This window comes from Trichechus manatus, unplaced genomic scaffold (assembly GCF_000243295.1).
Source record: "Trichechus manatus latirostris isolate Lorelei unplaced genomic scaffold, TriManLat1.0 scaffold00063, whole genome shotgun sequence".
In the NCBI taxonomy this organism is placed as follows: Eukaryota; Metazoa; Chordata; class Mammalia; order Sirenia; family Trichechidae; genus Trichechus; species Trichechus manatus.
The window spans coordinates 6706479-6713734 of record NW_004443999.1 but is presented as its reverse complement, the minus strand read 5'-3'; the positions used below and the strand labels follow the sequence as shown (position 1 = coordinate 6713734).

The 7256-nt window shown below is 43.6% G+C and overlaps 2 pseudogenes; one reads left to right on the top strand and one right to left on the bottom strand.

Moving 5' to 3' along the window:
* Positions 1–1361: 1361 nt before the first annotated feature.
* LOC101352634 (ferritin light chain pseudogene) lies at positions 1362–1888 on the bottom strand (annotated as a pseudogene).
* Positions 1889–2138: 250 nt separating this feature from the next.
* LOC111821085 (60S ribosomal protein L37a-like) overlaps positions 2139–7256 on the top strand; it is a 43385-nt pseudogene continuing 38267 nt past the window's right edge.

Here is a 7256-nt window from a genome sequence, read left to right as displayed (position 1 = left end):
TGAAATGAAACCTTCATATAATAAGATCCTCCTTCTGGAAAAGTGACAATGTTTGAAAGAAAACCTGATTCTGAAATTCTTAGGGCAAAAAAGTCATGAATTCTTTCCTATAAATGGAGTTATAGTTAGATTAAGATTGGGCCATGATGGGGATGTGGAACAAGTAGAATTTTCAAAAATTGCTGGTGGGAGTGTCAAGTATATTATGAATGCTTTGAAAAACTATTTGGCAGTATCGAATAATGTTGAACATATGTCTACCTTATGACCCAGCAATTCTACTCCTAGATATATACCCAAGAGAATTAAGTGCGTACCAACAAAAGACATGTATAAGAATGTTCTTAGTAGCTTTGCTCACTGTAGCATAAAACTAGAAGCAACACAAATGTCCGCCAACAAGAGAATGGATGAATAAATTGTAATATTCATAAAATGGAATACTACATAGCAACAAAAAGAATAAGCTACTGAAGTGATACACATAATGATATGGATGAATCTGACATTATTTTGAGCCCCCAAAGCTAGGCACAAACGAGTTCATACACGTGGTTTAACTTTAATGATCATAAATAGGCAAAAGTAATCAATGGTAATAGAAATCAGAATGGTGCTTACCTCTAGGGGGCTAATACTGACTGGGAAGGGGCATGTGGGAGCCATCACAACCCTACCAGGAAGGTGCTGTTATTAGCCTATTTTTTTAGATGGGGAAATTGAAGCCTGGAATGGTTGAGTTAATTTTCTAAGGGCACACAGCTTGGACATTCTGGGTCCAGGGTGTGAATCTAGTCTGCTTAACCACAGAGTCCATACTTGCAAGCATGAGACTATCATGCCTCTTCCTGGACACACACATCTGTTAGCACACACCCTTGGCACCTCCTGAGGCCTCCTTAGCTCCACTGCCTGCCTGGCCTGCAGCTGCCTCCATGTTCTCAGGATGCTTAATTCCTGCTTGGTTGTTTGACTGGGGGACCATCTCAGGAGGAGGGAGGCACATTGTCAAGGAGGTGGGGACAGGAAATTGCCCCTGTCTAATCTGTATTGACTGCAGCATTCTGAAGAAATAGGATCAAAGATGGGAAAAGTAAATCAAGGCTGAAGCTTGGATGGCCTTGATTTCAAGAATGTGGAGTTGAGATATAACTTAATTGGCAGTGTGGAACCGCGGAAGTTTTTTTTTTTTTTTTTTCCTGTGTAAAGAAGTTTTATTGTTTCCACTTGGTGCATGGCTTGGGCGAGGGCTCCAAGGTGGTTAAAAAGCTGCCTGTGGCTGGAGGGAGAGGCTTAGGCAGAAGCCTGATAGCAGGGGAATACAGAGGTGCCCCTCAAAGATCGTTGGGCCACAGAGATTCCTAGCTGGGATTGAGGGTAAGCCTCTTGTAGAGATACTTGCCCAATCTGGCCTGGGGGCCAGCCAGCCTGTGGAGGTTGGTCAGGTGGTCTCCTATCTTCTTGAGGAGTTTCACCTCCTCATCTAGGAAATTGCTTTCCAAAAAGTTACAGAGATGGGGTCTGTGTAGGCAGAACCCACAGCATGCAGATCCAAAAGGGCCTGGTTCAGGTCCTTCTCCAGGGCCATGGCAACTTCCCTGGTGTCTGGGGTTCTTCCCTACTCATTTTGAGATAGCTTCTGCATGGCCTGGAAGAGGGTATGATTGCCATGCTGGTTTTGCATTGTCAAGAGACTCTGGGAACTCTCGTGCCTCTCCTTCACCAACTTGTGGAAGAAGTGGCCCACACCTTCCAAGGCCACATCACCACGATCAACGTAGAAGGCTAGAGAGAGATAGGTGTAAGAGGGCCACAGGTAGAGGTTGACCAGGCAGTTGATGGTGGCCTCCACTTTGGTGGAATAATTCTCATAGATTTGGGAGCTCATATTTGGTTGCCAATAAGGTAGTAACCACAAAAAATTGGTGTTAGCTGGTCTAGGAAATAGGATATGGCCGGGAAGATGGTCTAGGAGGTTGCACCTGGAGAGGTGGTTGGAGGGTAGTCAAAGGCTGCAGGTGGGGAGTCCCTGGCTCTGTTCCATCCAAACACTGTTGAAGCAAGAGACAGATCCATGGGACTGCCTGTTGTACCTATATACCATGGAAGGTTCTTGATGAGAGTTAGGTTTTAGGGAGATGAACCTGACAGCTTGGATGGACTGGAGCAGGCAGATGGTGCAGGTGAGAGGCCAGCCAAGAGGTTTTTGCAACAGTTCAGGTGAGAGGCACCAGGCCTGGTGGGAGGGGTGTAGGGAGAGCAGAAAAGAGAAGATGGGAGCTATAAGACAAATAGCTTTCCCAGAGCCTCTGGGGGAGAACATAGTACTCTAGCTTCCAAGAGAGCTAATAGAAAAGAAATCTTGTTCATTTAGCATTAATCAAATCTAGATTCCCTAGCTGAGCTTTCAAGGGCTCTTTGTAAACTGATGTCAATGCTCCCTATCTGTCTTTTCTTCTCACTACTTCCTAACTTCTCTGCTATGGGTAGGGTGGTCTCGCTATGCCACAAATATGCTGTGATGGGCATTACATCTTAGATTCAATCCCTCACTCCTAAGATGCTGCTTTCTCTCTTTTCTCCATCTATACAAGGTACATTTCAAGCCTCATTTCCCTACAAATGTTGTGCCGATGTGCCTACACTTACTTATTCCCTTCTCTTCTGAACTCCCAAACCCTTTGGGGCTTAGGTGGACTTGCATCTTCTTGAGCTCCATGGAGAATGGTTGGTGCCACTGTGCCAGGTGCTCTGTCTGTATCCTCCACAAGACCTAGCCTGGTCTGGAACACATGCAGGCCTTCAGACTCATTGGCTGATTGAGGTCTGTGTGTAGAAAAACTAACTTCTATAAGAGTTTCTACATATAGCAGTTCTGTCTTAAAGCTCAGTTTTCCAATCAAATGCCTATTTACTGAAGGGATGCAGGGCCAGATTACCAAATAAGCAAAGTACCAAAAAAACCAAACTCAAACCCACTGCCATTGAGTCGATTCCGACCCATAGTGACCCTATAGGATGGAGTAGAACTGCGCCATAGGGTTTTCAAGGAGCGGCTGGTGGATTTGAACTTCCGATCTTTTGGTTAGCAGTCAAACGCTTAACTACTGCACCACAAAGTCCCCAAGCAAGGTACGCACGAGCCCAATTGTGCCTTCCTGCCAATCTGCAGTGAACAATTTCATATGTCCCCCACAACATCAAAGATGTTGTGAAACCCATGTGGAATTGCTCACCACAGATAAGCAAGTAAGTAACAATTAAGCCCGTGTGTAACAAGCCCAACGCAAGCCAGTGCATACCATGCTTGCTGGCTAATCTGCCCCAGATAAGCAGGTGTTGTGACCAGCAAATAACTATGATAGGAGATGAGGAGATAATAGGTGGCAGGTTTGGAAGGAATATCACTGTGACTGTGTGTGCTTTGCTTCACTCTGCTTTTCTTGCTTCTGCAAATCTGGACCACATCTATCCCAGCTAAGTGTCCTTGTCACTGGCCCTGGAGCAGGAGTGAGCCCTAGGTCAGCCCTGGGAGAGGAATAGCAGTGACTTTGTAGGACTAAAGCTGAGGCACTGAATTTGCGCGAACACCCGTGACCAAAACACCAATGACAATTAAGGAAAGTTGCCATCTCACTAGGAACGAGATGCTCATGACCTAGAGTTCCATGACTGGCACAAATTCATGCTGTGCTATTCTTCCATAGCACCTGTTCCCCATAAGGCACATGATGGGTGCTAGCTAGGTGCTTCTTGATTGATAACACATGTTGCTTTTTATTTAGCAAGCACTTACATAGTGCTCTTTACATGTGTTTGGAAATGTCAGCTACTTCTATCATCACGACAACCCTAGGAGGCGGATACTGTTACTATCATCATCCCCATTTTCATTTGGGACAACAGGGGCTCAGAGAATTTTAGTAAATTGTGCAAAGTCACATGGCTAGAGGCTAGAGGCATTCTGGGTCCACAGTCTCTGCTTACCACCACTCTCTACCATTTTAACTATTTCTTGTGCTGAGTAGGTTTTAGCTACATGGGGGTAGAGTAATATTGAGATCACTAGGTCTCTGATGAAGGAGCCCTGGTGGTGCAACAGTTAAGCACTTGGCTGCTAACTGAAAGGTTGGCAGTTTGAACCCACCCAGTTGCTCTGCAAGAGACAGACTTGTTGATCTGCTGCCATGAAGATTACAGCCTAGGAAACCCTATGAGGCAGTTCTACTCTGTCCTATCGGGTCACTATGAGCCAGAATTAACTCGACGACACCTAACAACCACAGCAACAGCCACAGGTCTCTGATGGCGATAAGATGGCAGAAAGAGGCCAAGACATCTGCCTGCATTTCACAGTTTACCCAGGGTCTGGCTGGGTGTTAGAGTTGTCCTTTCCCACTCAGTGCCAATGCCAACCCCAGATATGAAAAAGTAGCACTTAGATGTTGTCGTCCTTGGTAGTTCATCATCTGTACTCTTTGACAGGAAGGAACAGATGCTGCATGAAGATCACGCTGTCATGGACTTTGCGGAACAATTTGGGCTTGATGGATGTCACTCCCTCACTGCTTTTGCGTGCAGACAGCTCAGGACATGCCAGGGATGGGGAGGTCTCTTATCGGTTGCCTCTTCCATCTAGATGTCCTGGGCTTTCCAGGAGTTTATCTGCCTATGAGGGAATCTTTTCAGCAGTGATGCCATGATTGGGAAGATATTTGGAGAAATTTTTTTTTTTGTCAAAATGAATTCCACTGTTTTGGAAGCACAACAACATTATCTATCTGTTGATAAGAGGAAACTATTAGCAGGCTAGCATTTTCTCTTTTCATTTGAGATGAACAGCAGCTCCTTTGCTGAAAATGCTTTGCAAATGTCCCTGTTCTCTCTAAGATGGCTCCATTAAAAAACCAGTTGCCATTGAGTCGACTCTAACTCATGGCAGCCCCAGGTATGTCAGAGTAGAACTGTGCTCCATAAGGTTTCCAATGGCTGATTTTCTAGAAGTAGATCATCAGGCATTTTTTCTGAGGTGCCTGAGTGGACTTGAACTTCCAACCTTTCAGTTAGCAGTGTACACCCAAGATGGCCTTTTGGGCAGTGCGTAGAACTTGGAGGCCTTTACAGAGAGTCACGGAAATCCAGGAGTTTAGTATAAATTCAGGAGTTTAGTTTGGTACAAAAAGCCCTGGTGGCACAAATGGTTAAGCACTTGACTGTTAGCCAGAATGTTGACAGTTCAAACCCATCCAGCGGCTATGTGGGAGAAAGACCTGGTGACCTACTTCCTTAAAGATGACAGCCAAGAAAATCCAGTGGGGCAGATCTAATTTGTCACTTGGGGTTGCTATGTGTCGGAATCGACTCAATGGCGCCTAACAACAACAGGGCTGGTGTATTTATTAGAAAAGAAAATGGTTTCCTTTTCTATGTAATTTGAAGGGTATGTAAATCTCTTTTAGTTCCCATTCTCTACCTAACTAGGCTGACAAAGCATTTTCTATTCCTCCTATTGGAGCTCTGACCCTTTGGGTTATTACAACTTTAGGAATCCCCTCCTTTAAAATGAAGGTCAGTCGGGGGCCTGTGTGTGTGTGTATGTGTGTAGTATATAATATATTAGCAATTGTTATTGTTACATTAAAGTCCTAAAGAGGAATCGTGAAAATACAGTTCTATCAAATTACACTGAAAACCTTATTATGTTATAAACATAACTGACTTAGGATATAACAGGGGTTATATCTGGAGGGATGTTGGAGTTGAGAGCAACACTTGGGGAGAAAAAGGAGGTTATGCCTGCATGAAAAAGAGCTTTCTTGAGAAGGAAGACTGTTTTTACCTTGGCGTTCTTCACTGTGATTTGGAATATACAGAAGACTGCAGACTTAGGAAAAATAAGAGAGAATTAAAAAGTTACTGTCATCTTCCCTTGGAAGATTTTTTAATGCTGTATACCTAGGAGCAGGATTTCTGGAATGTATGGTAAGCCACTTTCTGGCTTTGACAGAAACTGCCGGACTATCTTCCAAAGTGGCTGTACCATTTTGCATCCCCATCAACAATGAACATGAGTTCCTGTTGCTCTACATCCTCTCCGGTATTCGGTGTTGTCAATTTTCTGGATTTTTGCCATTCTAATGGGTGTGTGGAGTCCCTGGGTGGTGCAAATGGTTTACACGCTCAGCTGCTAACCAAAAGGTTAGAGGTTTGAGTCCACGCAGAGGCACCTCGTAAGAAAGCCCTGCTGATCTCTTTCCAAAAAATCAGCCATTGAAAACTCAATGGAGCACAGTTTTACTCCTACACACATGGATCACCATAAGTTGCAATTGACTCGACAGCAACTGGTTAGTGTTAGGCCCCTGGGACTTCAGGGTTAATTTGTTACTGTGCCATAACCTAGCCCATTCTGACTAATGTAAGACCCAACTCAGCATCAAGTCCTTTGAAACTTTCCTGGCAGGGCTACAGAAGAGGTTTCCCCTTCTGCTTTCCTACTGCATCTTACCTTGCCTCGATTGTAGCAATGATCCCACTGTTTACACAGAAACTCCTGAAGGGAAGGCGCTATTGTTTATTCATTTCTATTTTCCCAGGACACAGCTTGGTGCTGAACACAACTGTAGGTCTTATTACATTTGAAAAAAATAGCAATGTTCTGAGCATAGGGGCTGTGGGGGCCTGCCTGTGTCCGTTCCTGCTAACAATCCTTTCCTGGCTAAAGCCTCTGGCGTGGGAACATCATTACTTTTATTTTTTAAATAGAACATTTCTTAGATGTTAAAATGTTAATGGTCTATAAAAAAAGAAACAATAATGGCTCATAGTCTCACTGCCTAGATAATTCCTGATGACATTAGACAAAAAAGTAATTAAGACACAAAGCTAGAAAATTCAAGTAGAAAAAGGTCTCTCTCCCCAAACGCAAACATTTAAAAGAATTTCTTGTATACCCTTGCAGAAAAATATGCAAATGTCTCTCTCTTTGTGTATGTGTACATACACAAAGATGTATATATTTCTTACATTAAAATGATCAAGCTATACACATTCTTTTGTACCTTACATATTTTTTCCAACTAATGGGATATTTGGGAGATTTCTCTACATCAGAATAACTGCTTCATTCTTTTTTTTTTTTTAATTTTTTAATATTTTATTGTACTTCAGGTGAAGGCTTACAGAACAGATATTTTCTCAGTAACACACATGCTGTTTTATGACATTGGTTAACAACCCCACAACATTTTAACCCT